This window comes from Pinus tabuliformis, chromosome 4_1 (assembly GCF_031772625.1).
Source record: "Pinus tabuliformis cultivar Carrire ecotype Pingquan chromosome 4_1, CPIR1, whole genome shotgun sequence".
NCBI classification, from domain to species: Eukaryota; Viridiplantae; Streptophyta; class Pinopsida; order Pinales; family Pinaceae; genus Pinus; species Pinus tabuliformis.
The window spans coordinates 905,162,476-905,175,860 of NC_142303.1; positions in this window are offsets into that span (position 1 = coordinate 905,162,476).

Genomic DNA, 13,385 nt, shown 5'->3' on the forward strand with positions numbered 1-13,385 from the left:
GAAGATCAAAGATGACTAGCGTGATGGTAGACTGCAACTCACAAGATTCTCCCTATAGATCAGATGAACAACATGCTGAGGGATATTCTCCTAACATAGAAGACACTTTTAGAAGTTTGAAGGTAGAAATAAGGAGTTGTAAAGAAGATAATGACCGAATCATTCAATCACAAGAGAGACTTTCTAGGGCATAGGAGAAACAAGCACACATCAATGCAATTATTCTTTACAACTTTTCATACTTACAGAGACAAGAACCTCTTAGAATCAATCATGGGAAGGAATATTTAACTAATGGAGTATATGGTAGCATGTCACATGGTTGGCATAGGTTGGATAGAGATAACATAGATAGAGATGGCATATTATTGGATACACTTGATAGGCAAGGCAGTGGACATGCGCTTTACCCTAGTTCTAGTTCAGACAGGTATGATGGTCATCATCATTATCATCCTTATAGGAGGAGTGACAAGGGATATTTTCCAAATGAGTTCAAGAAAGAAAAGAAACCTACATTTGATGGGGAAATGGAGCAGTCATAGAATGCAGAAGCATGGTTTCTTGGGATGAACAAGTTCTTCAGATTGCATGATTACTCAGAGAACATGAAGGCTAGAATAGCTACATTCAGTCTTAAAGGTAAAGAAAACATATAGTGGGACAATGTAAAGAATTTTAGAGGTATTCATGAAGAGGAGTGGACTTGGAGTGAGTTCGAGAGACTTTTCAGGAAGACGTATCTATTGGAGAGATACTATGATTATAGGAAAAAGGATTTCTATCAGCTAAATATGGGATGTATGACCGATGACGAGTACACTAGAAAATTCTTGTAGTTGTTGAGGTATGTGCCTTATCTTAAGGAGGAGAAAGATAAGATTCAAAGATTCATCAGTGGGTTTCTGGTAGCATTCAAGGAAAGGATTGAGTTTAATGAGCCTATATCATTGGAGGAAGCCATCAACAAGCTAAAGAATTTTTATGAGCAATCAAAGAACATATATGATACCAAACAGTATTGGAAAGGTAACGATAAGAATAAAGGGAAATGGGATAAGAAGCGAACAAGACCTCAGGACACAGGTAACAAAAAGAATGAAACACCACCTACGAAGTTCAATGCATTTAATAGAGGAAAGGGATTTTTGTCTGAGGAGAAAAGCAAGGGTTTTTAGTCAATTTAATGTTCTTAAATTGCAAGCATAAATTATTGACCGGAGTTGGTAAACTTATGAAGTGAAATGCACTATATATGCTAGAAGCCATTCTTACTCTCAGTTTATTATGATGATTGTCGTTTTATGTTTTGTTTGTCCTTTTTGATGAAATGTAAAAGATCATGATGATTTAAACTGAATTCTAATTTAAGTGAGTTGAATCTATTTTTAAATCTTAACCAATTTACTTGCTAAGAATGAATTAAGAAGAAAAACTAAAATTCTAAAAAAAAACAACTTCAATATTTTTATGTTTTTTTGGAAATTTTTATGTGAATGAAATCTACATTAATGAAAATAAAAAAATTGCTAAATTATTGAAATCATTAGAAAGCAATTACAATTTTAAACTTAGAAAAAAGAATCTTTAAATTACAATCGAAAAATAAACTACTCAATTTGCAAGAAAGAATCTATTTGAAAGAAATCTTCTATTGCTTAGATGAAAGAAGGAAAATCTAATCTATGATAAACATCTATGCAAAAAGAGATTTAATCTATCTTCAAAAGAAAATAAATCTATGCCGGTTTGACATCTATTGTAATTGAAAAGGAAATGCTAGAAATGAAATGACAATTCTAGAAATAATTGTTCATCTATTTAAGCCAAAAGTCTATGCTAAAATCCATGGAAAAGAACTAGAATTTATAGAGTGCCTATATTATGGATGCTGGAAACTAATTAAGATCTAAAGATACATTAAAGAGATGACAAAGATGATTTAAGCATCTAGAATGAAATGAGAATTAAATATCATAATAAAAAAAACATAACAATTGAATCAACGAAATCAAAACTATGAAAGCATCTAATTACAAAATATAAAATAAAACATAACCTCTTTTGTTGCAGGGGCCCTTTGCGACAGATGGTATTGAATTCAGGTATCAACTAATTGCGCATTGGAATTTTAATATGAATCTTCATTCAAGTAATAAAAACAAAGTTTTTAATACAGTATTATAGTCGCATCAAAAATTACTCCCTTCTTTATTTTAATGGCGTGTTTATATAGCGATTACAATATAACTTCATGGATATTCATATGGCTAAATATCAAAACTGAAAGGAAACCTAGTTGCCATGAATATGATGAAGCACAGTCCATTCCAACCTCTGTTTGCTTGACTGGGCATTTATTGACACTTGTGTGCACCATTTACTCACACAACTTGCAAAATAGGGCTCCAAAGAACCCGAAATATCTCCCAAATGGTAACGAATTTGGGAAACATTCTCATGAAAAACTTAATTGGGCCCATTCTGAACAAAACCCATGTTTTTTTTTTTTCCGAGATTCACTTTCATTTTCTCAGAAAAAGAGTTTGACATTGATTGGTCAAAACTATTGTGATTTTCCCTTGATCTTTGCCTGGAGGTCCACATGTGCGAGTTGGGTGGAATTTGACCAATCATAATCCATATTGGAGCTTCTAAAAACAATGTCCATGTGTCAAATTTCATTCTAGAGTGGTGCTACTACCTCAACCATGGAGGTAGCTACGAAACTTGACAAATTTGCATCAACTTGAACTTGCTAAACTGTCATTAGTTAAAATCATGAAAAATTATTCTTAAGCTACAAAAAATAAAGGAAAACTATGTTAATTAATCACTTAGACACATAGATACACATCATGAAGAATTATGGTAAAATGGTGGTAAGTGAATGAAATGGTGCAATGGATGGTTGAAAATAATGGCCTAATGAATGTCAAAGACAAGTGAAAATGATGACAAATCAGTGACCCAACATCTCCCCCACATTGAGATATTTGCATGTCCTCATGCAAGTTGAGTCTAAAAAATGAACTCATATACCTCTTTTCTTTATCCACACAAGGTTGTCCTATTTCATTATTGAAGAGTGCTTCTTTAAAAGATGTTGGTTAATCTTATCAATGAATTTCTTCTTATATCACCTGTCATTTCTCCTTTCCAACTTCATGAGAGCATGAATCCACACCAACGCTCATCTCCATGGAATAAAGCTAATTTCCAGCACCCTTTTCCTTGATGCCTAAATCTTAAAGTTGAATGTTTCAATGGAAAATGAAACATCAAAGAAAATGAAATATGAATGCACACCATGTAAAATACAAATCCCAAGAAGTAGCTTCTCCCAAAATATATTATTTTTGCATTTTATTCATCTTAGAATCCACGTCACCCAATTGTGCTGTAATTAGACCATAAAATGTCCAAGAAATGGAGTCAAGCCAATAAAACCATCTCCACCATACAAGATTTTTCAACCAAGGGACAATGAACCCATAGAAGAGATTCCAAGAGGAATAAAAGGTTGATGAAATGATTGAATCATTGTGGTAACTTGGAGTAATAACCACACATTCAAGGCTTAACTCAATTCTTTTCAATGTGAATCATGTTTATTACCATACTTTTGGAGGTGTGCCTCAAATCCTTCTATATGCATGCTAAAATAGGGTATCAATGTACTCTGCATGAGCCTTGATGAATATGTGATGAATATGTAAAGAAGAGAAAGCATTTTTGTGTTGTTGCTAAACTCCTCTTGCATTTGCTTTATGATATGAAAAGAACTTGCTGCCATTTTTTTTACCTTGTGCTGAACTCTTGCTCTTGTTTGCTGCATATATCCTTGCAAGGTAGCATCCTTGTGATATCATACCCATAGAAGAGAAAAATGTGCAACAATTTATACAAAGGTGCAAACAACATTGTCTTTGATCTTTGGGTATGAACTCATATTTGTTTCTTTCTCTCTCTTTCTATCTAGGATAATCCATTTTATAGGCATATTGTTTGTGCCTACTTCAGAGTACTTTGAAAATCTCTTTTGCTATTAAAAACTGTTGGGTGTGGAGCTTGATTATCTTCTTTATTCAGAGGTATCACTACATTGGACTCCATTTCGTAATGTGGCGGAAATGTAGCCCATTTATGTGTTCTGCCAGGGGGGTCCGCCGGGGGGGGGGGGGGGTGACGATGATTATTTAGAGCCCCCCCCCCCAGCGGGGGATCAGGGGCAGCTTCCCCGAAGCTAAAAATAGTTGTAAAATTGCCTTGTAAAATGTTGTAATTTCGTAGTCAATATGGGTTGTTCATTGGATGGAAATCTGACAGTAGAAATTATGTTTAATTTAGGGTTTTTTCCCTAGAAGGAAACCCTTCACTATATATGAGGGAATTGTATTCTGTCTATGTAGATCTATATACTGAGAGAGAAAGAGAGAGGAGATTGAGAACGAAGAGGGAATTACAACGAATCTGATGTAGGTCGTATCTCTTCATTTTGTTGGATCATATAAAAGGAAGGACTGGTTGTTTCTCCATGGACGTAGCCCAAATTGGGTGAACCATGTATATCTATGTCTCTCTTGTTTTATGTGTTTTCTCTATTTATATTTCTGCAATATTTTATGTGTTCCATTGCTCTGTAGTATATAATTTTCTAACAACTGGTATCAGAGCCGAAGGTATATTTTGCTGATACAATCGCAGGAGAGAAGGGTTCATGGTTCAAGTGGGAGAAATGGTGGAAAATGGTAGGTTTAAGGTAAAAAACTTTAATGGCCAAAACTACCATCTATGGAAGATGCATATGGAAGATAACTTGTATTAGAAATATTTGCACCTAGCATTACACAGAAAGACAAAGAAGCCGACAAGTATGACAGACACAGAATGGGATATTCTCGGCAGAAAATCACATGGAACAATATAGTTGTGCCTAGCGACGTCATTAGCCTTTAATATTTCAAAGGAAATGACAATAGAAGGTTTAATTTCGGCATTGGAAAAACTATATGAAAAACCCTCAACCTCAAATAAGGTATTTCTTATGAAGCATTTATTTAATATGAAGATGTCAGACGGTGGATCTGTTGTTGATCATTTAAATGAATTTAATACAGTTACCAGTAAGTTAAGTTCTGTAGGGGTAACTTTTGATGATGAAGTTAGGGATCTGTTATTTTTATGCTCATTTCCAAAAGTTGGAATGGTTTAGTTATGGCCATTAGTAACTCTGTCTTCGAATCTAGTACTTTAAATTTTGATGATGTTGTCAGTGCTATCCTTAGGGAGGAAATTCGATGGAAAAGCTCTGGTGACAGATCAGGTAATGCTTTGATTGCAGAGATTAGGGAAGAAAAATGGAAAGAGTCCAGAATATCGCAGTAAGTCAAGGAAATGAAAATCCAAGTCTAGATCGGGGATAGTGTGCTGGAAATGTGGGAAGAAAGGACACCTGAAGAAAGACTGCAAGTCTTGAAAGGAAAAATAAGGTTACGCGTAGTAAGAAAAAAATCATGAAGCGAATGTGGCAGGTGATGTGTTGCAAGGTGCTTTGATTCTTTCATTAGAAAATATTATTGATGCCTGGGTAGAAGATTTAGGGGCCTCATTCCATGTCATACTTGATAGGAAACATTTTCATGATTATGTTCAAGGAAATTTTGGATAGGTTAGATTGGGTGATGATAAACCCTTTAAAATCATTGGAATGGGTACAGTTTTCATAAAACAACAAAATGTAAATCAATGGAAATTGAAGGAGGTAAGGAAGATTCCATATCTGAAGAAAAATCTGATTTCAACGGGGCAGTTGGAAGGTGAAGGTTGTGTAACTACTTTTACAGATAAAACAGGGAAGGTCACTAAAGGAGCCCTGGTAGTAGCAAAAGGAGAAAAGGTTGGTAAATTGTATTTATGCAATGATATTTCTAATTATGTTAATTGTTTAACCTCTACAGGAGCAGATACAAGATTATGGAATCATAGGCTCGGGCACATGAGTGAGAATGGGATGCAGATTCTTCACTCAAGAAATTTGTTGTCAGGTTTGAAGCATGTTGATTTGGAATTCTGTGAGAATTGTGTTTGTGGAAAACAGAAGAGAGTGAGATTTCTCATAGTTGGGAAAGAAAAGAAGAGCGAAAAATTAGAGCTTGTGCATGCAGATGTATGGGGACCTGCTCAGGTATCATATCTTGGTGGCTCTCATTATTATATTACTTTTATTGATGATGCAACCAGAAAAACTTCGATTTATTGTATTCGAAATAAATTTGAATTATTTTATACTTTCAAGAAATGGAAAGCTTTCGTTGAAAATGAGATAGGAAAAAGGTTGAAGTGTCTCACATCAGACAATGGAGGTGAATATTGCAGCAAAGAGTTTGATCGGTACTATTTAGAGAATGGAATTCGTAGAGAGAAGATAGTTCCAGGAACACCACAAGAAAATGTTGTGTCAAAAAGGATGAACGGGACAATCATGGAGCTGGCAAGGTGCATGAGATTGCATGCAAGATTTCCTTTACAACTTTGGGCATATGTTGTAGATACTGTAGTTTATCTAATAAACAGAAGGCCTTCAAGTTCCTTGGATGGTGGTATTCTAGAGAAGGCATGGACAGGTAAAAAGGTAAACTACTCATTTTTAAATACTTTTGGTTGTCAAGGCTTTGTCCACATTAATAAAGAAAATAGAACAAATCTTGAGGCAAAATCAAAGAAATGTACCTTTATTGGATATGGTGTTAATGATTTTGGTTATCGCTTTTATGATTATGGAAAACAAAAAATAATTACGATCAGAGATGACATATTCAATGAAAAGGTTTTGTATAAGGATCAGATGTAGGAAAAGAAATAGGAAAAAGAAAACAAAGAATACATAGTGTTTGATGAGATCACAGAAAAAGTGAAAGTGCCTGAAAATCATAATGATCAACATATAGAACAACAACAACAACCACAAAAGCAACAAGCACCTCAAACACCTGAAAGTGGTGTTAGAAGATCTACCAGGATAAGTAGACCCCCTGAACGATACTCTCCTTCATTGTATTATGTATTGTTGACTGATTCTGGTGAACCAGAATGTTATGAAGAAGCAGTGCAAGTAGAAACTAGGAACAAGTGGGATCAAGCTGTGAAAGAAGAGATAGAATCCTTAGTACATAACCAAACTTAGGACTTAGTCAGGTTGCCTGCAGGTAAAACAACATTGCAGAATAAATGGGTTTACAGGTTGAAGGAAGAAGACGAAGGCAGAAAAAGGTATAAATCTAGACTTGTGGTGAAGGGGTTTGCACAGAAAAAGGGTATAGACTTTGATAAGATATTTTCTCTTGCTATTAAAATGACTTCAATCAGAACTATTTTAAGTCTAGTAGCAGCTGAAGATTTGCATCTTGAGTAGTTAGATGTAAAGACAACCTCTCTCCATAGGGATTTGGAGGAAGAGATATATGTGCAACAACCAAAAGGATATGAGGTCAAAGGGAAGGAGAAACTAGTGTGCATGTTGAAGAAGAACTTGTATGGGTTAAAACAAGCTCCAAAGTAGTGGTATCTAAAATTTGACAGGCTTACGTTTGAACAAGGTTATACTAGATGTCACTCTAATCATTGTGTTTATCTAAAAAGGAAAAATTATGGAAACTATATTATATTATTATTATATGCCGACGACATGCTTGTTGGAGGTTCTAACATGCAGGAAATAAATGTGCTCAGAATAAAATTGGCAAACTCATTTGCAATGAAGGATTTGGGTGCTACAAAACAAATCCTTGGTATCAGAATAACTAGAGACATGAAGAATAAAAAGTTAACATTGTCTCAAAGTGAGTACATATAAAAGGTGTTGAAAAATTTTAATATGCAGAATGCAAAACCAGTTAGTATACCTTTGGCTAGCCATTTCAAACTAAGTAAAGAGGTGTGTCCCAAGACTCAGGAAGAAATGGCTTATATGTCTAAAGTTCCATATGCATCAACAGTTGGAAGCTTAATGTATGCAATGGTCTGCACAAGGCCTGATATTGCATATGCAGTGGGAGTTGTAAGTGGGTACAAGAACAATCTAGGAAAAGAACATTGGATGGCAGTGAAGTGGATTCTCAAGTATTTGAGAGGTACCACAAATCAAGCATTATGTTTTGGTGGTTCAAACATTTTTGTACAGGGATATGTTGATGCAAATATGGCGGGTGATAGAGATAACATGAGGATCACCATAGTGTATGTGTTTACTGTAGGTGGAACAACTATCAGTTGGGTTTCAAAACTACAAAGTGTTGTTGCACTCTCAACGATGGAAGTAGAGTATGTTGTTGCTATAGAGGCTAGCAAAGAAATGATTTGGTTACAAAGTTTTCTATATGAATTGGGTAAGAAGCTGGAGTTGCGCAGGTTAAACAGTGACAGCCACAGTGCCATACATCTTGCAAATAAATCTGCATTTCATGCCAAGACTAAACATATACAACTCAAGTACCATTTCATATGGTCAGTATTGGAAGATGGACAGTTGAAGCTGGAAAAGATACACATTAGCCAGAATCCTGTAGATATGTTACAAAAGTTGTAACCAAGGAGAAACTGAGATTCTGCTCGGTTTCAATTGGACTTCAAGTATGATGATGAATATGAGAAACAACCAGGTCCAAAGTGAAGTCATTGTCCAGCAAATGAAGTAGCGGTGGAGTTGCTATAATAGGTATCCAAGTGGGAGATTGTTGGGTGTGGAGCCTGATTATCTTCTTTATTTAAAGGTATCGCCACATTGAACCCCATTTTGTAATCTGGCGACAACACCACTCATTTATGTGCACCACCAAGGGGGTCCAGGGGGGGAGACAATGATTATTTGGAGCCCCCCCTGGCAGGGGATCAGGGGAAGCGCCCCCAAAGCTACAAATAGTTGTAAATTTGCCTTGTAAAATGTTGTAATTTCATAGTCAATCTGGGCCATTCATTAGGCAGAAATATGACAGTTGAAGTAATGTTTAATTTAGGGTTTTTTTTTCCCTAGAAGTCAACCCCTCACTATATATGAGGGAATTGTATTGCGGCTACGTAGATTTGTATTCTGAGTGAGAAAGAGAGAGGATATTGAGAGCGAAGAGGGAATTATAGTGGATCTGTTGTAGGTTGTATCTCTTCATTTTGCTGGATAATATAAAAGGAAGGACCTGTTGTTTCTCTGTGGATGTAGCCCAAATTGGTGAACCACGTATATCTATGTCTCTCTTGTTTTATGCGTTTTCTGTGTTTATATTTCTGCAATATTTTATGTGTTCCATTTCTCTATAGTATATAAGTTTCTAACAAAAACTTTATGAGCTACAATTTCAACACATACCTTAGCTAAATCCATCTCTTGCCTAGTAGAGGAGCCAAAACATAGCAAATTTCATGACCTCTATTTTTTTTTAACAAATGATCTAAGAAAGGAGTGCATGCATCTATTTTCTATATTAAAGAAATATAAAATGGATAAAAACATCACCAAATAAGACATTGAGTTATATCATTTATGCACAATAAAAGTGAAGACCACCAACTAATGCTTTCATTCCTTCACAAGCATGTATTCAATCAACCTTTGCTCCAAACACTTCAAATTTGTCTTGAACCTAGCTCTTAAGAACATCATATTCAAATTTCCAAAATATAGTAGATTGATATCAGATTTCAAACTCAGGGACTACAAGACATTCATGATGACTTCTACTATAGATCACTACCATGCCAAGCTTCCATACTCATAATATTTGCATGATGACTTTTGAATATATTGCACACTATTTCTTGATGATAAGGCTTGTGGAAAGGGCATGAATTTGGTATGAGGGATAGATCAATAAATGAAAATATGGTTTAGTGGTTAATTCAAATATGAAAAAGGTTGATGAGGGCTAGGTCAATGATGGAGAAGATGAATTGCATGAATGGTAATTGAAGTGGTTATTTTTCACATTTTCCTAAATTTTTAATAAATTAAAAAGTCTTATGCAAGTTTTTACCTCAAGTTTATCTTTTGAAGAAATTGAAATGCTGAAGTAGGAGCTATAGGTGTTGATTTGGCTCAGGTACACTACTCCATCACTTTGACCTTGCTCCACGAAATGTACCATTTTCATGTAACCGACTTGTTTTCGCAATTTCTCTCAAATTGTAAATCTGATTCTCCTAAACTTTTCTGAGGTTGTTACCATCTATTTTATGCATCTTCCCACAACAAATATCAGCCAATGGGTGCACAGATCCTAAGAAAATTGAGAAATGGTTGTAGGTGAAAGTGACCAATTTCTTGAAAAATACAAGTTGGAATTTCTTGAAATTTTGTGTATTTATTTACCCTACCTTAATTCATTTACCAGAAAAATTTTAAGATCAACGGATGCACGGTTTGTAAGTTATGATCAAATCAATTTCTTCCCTATTTCACCTTTCACGTTGCCCAATGTTGCAACAAAAACATATGCCATGAACTCATTTTAAGGCCAAATTGAGTGATTCAAAAGGGAAATGGTGTATTTGTACCTCTTCTAATGCTTCATGCCTTTAGGAGCCCATTTTTATGAAGAAAAGATGCTTCTATGCAAAAATACCGAAATTTGGTCCAATCTGTCGACAATTGTAAAAAAATGAAAATCCACCTTAAAACCCTATCGAAAATACCTAGAAAATTGCACTTTTTTGGAATTCGACCCGCCTCTTGCTCAATTTACGATATTTTGAGAAAACCCAGAAGCTCAAATTTTTTTATTTTTGCTCCAATATCTTGCAATATTTGTGCCAAAACTCCATCTGGAAAAAGCTGCTACAGCAAAAACAGTCTACTACAACAACAGCTGCGAAAATTGCAACTTTCCGTCGTTGTTGTGGAAAATGTCAATTTTTTTCAGAAAGTAGTTTTCTCCGAGTTGGAATTGCTTATTTGGATTTTTCACTGTATGTTGAAGTAGAAACCATGATACATAATGCATATTGACTGAAATAGGCCAAAATGTATTGTTTTGCTTGAAAATGAAATGAATGAAAAAGTATTGTAATGGTGCCATCATGAGCCTGTTGTTGAATGACAAAAATATGAACATGCCGCTACATGAAACCAATAAAATATATTGCTGCAAGTTGTTGTTGATTCCAGAAAACCATTAGTCTTCATCCAAAAGCAAAAATCATGGTACAATTCTTACCATGCAAATGAATGTGCCAAAGTTGAGCATGGAAAGAAATCATCGGATTACCGATCATTAATGAAAATCATTAACAAATGCGAGACAACTCACTGATAATGTAAATGGGTGTCAAGGTACTTGAGTGAAACTTGACAGGGATGAATGAATGTGTTGAATTCGAGTCACCTGCAAGGTATGACAATCAAGAGACATTGTTGTATTCCCATTTTTCTCAACGAGGAGGCTTGCCATGGATGTATGCAAGTTCCAAGGCACTCCAAATAATCTTTGATCTTGATCCCAAAAAAGGTGTTGAGGTCGATGGGACAAGATCTGTTGGAATGTGGTCCTTAAGGAATTCCACATCAGCCAATTCGAACATAGAACCAAAAATGATTTGAAGAACCATAATAAAATATTGAAACCATCTTAAAATTTCAGAACTTATTGTGAATGTTTCTCGCCAGTTGCTTGGTTTTCAACAAAAGCTCATGTCCAATTGCACCAACAAGTTGGTTTTCACAATAGGACTTATTTTTCTCTTTACTTTTTTTATTTTATTTTTTATTTTTTTATAAGTTCTACTCTACTTGTAAAAGAAATCTCGTTCAAGTATATGAATACTTCCAATGGAACCATGTGTGTAATAAGATGATAGATAAACTCATATGTAGGCTTGAAATATACTCTTTGATATGTACTAGTATATGAGAGACCAATTTCCTTGATTGAGATGATGTCAAAAGATATTGAAGAGTTGAGCATCGGGATCTGATGACTGTCTTGAACCAAGATTCAATGCAATCTTGTCTTCCTTAGATTCCTTCTATCATGCCATGCAAGTCCTCAGATATGTGATCTCTATTCATAGAATCTGGTGATAGGCATGCATGAAACTTTTCAATCTCAGGTTCCAACAACTGCACTTTATTGACAGGCATCATGATTCTTGGACCTTATCTGAGTCTTCTTCTTCTCGTTGTTTTTCTTCAATGGAAGTTGGTGAATAATTTTTCAATACCTCAACATTGTAAGTGTATTGAGGTGTTTTATTGTTGGGAATTTGAAATGGTTTTGTAGGCAGTGGAGTGGGAATGGATCTTTGGGGTGTTTGTGTGCGTGGTAATGAGAAAAGTTGAGTTGAGGTGAACTGAGGGGGGAACCGATGTTGTGGTGGAGGTGAATGGTATGGATAACATTGATATTGGTATTGAGGATAGTGAGGGAAAGATTGAGGGTATGGTGGATTTCCTTTGCAAGGCTCTTCCCAACCCTGTTTCCAAGATTGGTTTTGAGATTAGGATTGAGATGGCCAAGTTTTCCAAGGAAAGGGTGTTTTCCAATTACTTTGAGATTATTGTGCATAACCATGAAATTGCGCACAAGGATATTGCATCATATTGGGTTGATGAGGCTGCCATAGTCCTGTTGGAGCTACATAACACACTTGCTTTTTTTCTTGATTTGCTCCATTATAATTTTGGTAAACTGCATTCAACCCTAGTAATGATGGGAAATCTTCAATAGTATGTTATCCTGCAAAAATTTTACAAATTTTAATGTTATCAAGTGGACATTCATGCAAAGAATGTTTCTTTGTAAATTTAGGGCAAAATAAAGCAACATTTTCAACTTTTTGCTTGTTTTGCATTCTTAGCATGTCAATTTGTTCATTTAAATTACCAAGAATGTTTAGTAAATTGTTAAGTTCAGTTGACTTGCCAATCCTATTGTCAATTTACTTACTCTTGCCATAAATTGATCTTGAGGGGATCTTACATACTTTGTATTTCCTCTTGATATGTTCTTGCACAATTCACAAATTTCTTGAAATGGAAATTAAGAGACATCTCCTTTTCCCACTAGGTTAAGAAGATCAATCCATTCATCCTTTATAGCATTTAATAGGAGAGTTTTTAATGTGTTTGATCCTAAATTATGAAATTTATATATTTTGATATTATAAGTAAATCTCTCCACTAAGTCTTCTAGGTTTTCATCCTCTTTTTGGTTCGTCTTAAAGACTTCATTTCTAAGGTCACAGTGTATGAAATAATCTTTATATTTTTCCAAAAATGCTCTTTTCATATCATCCCATGTCCTTATAGAATTTGTTCCTAAAGTCATGAACCATCTAAGAGCTTTATCCTTCAATGTTCCTAGAAACAAATTCACGTTTTGAATGTGTAATGAGTATCC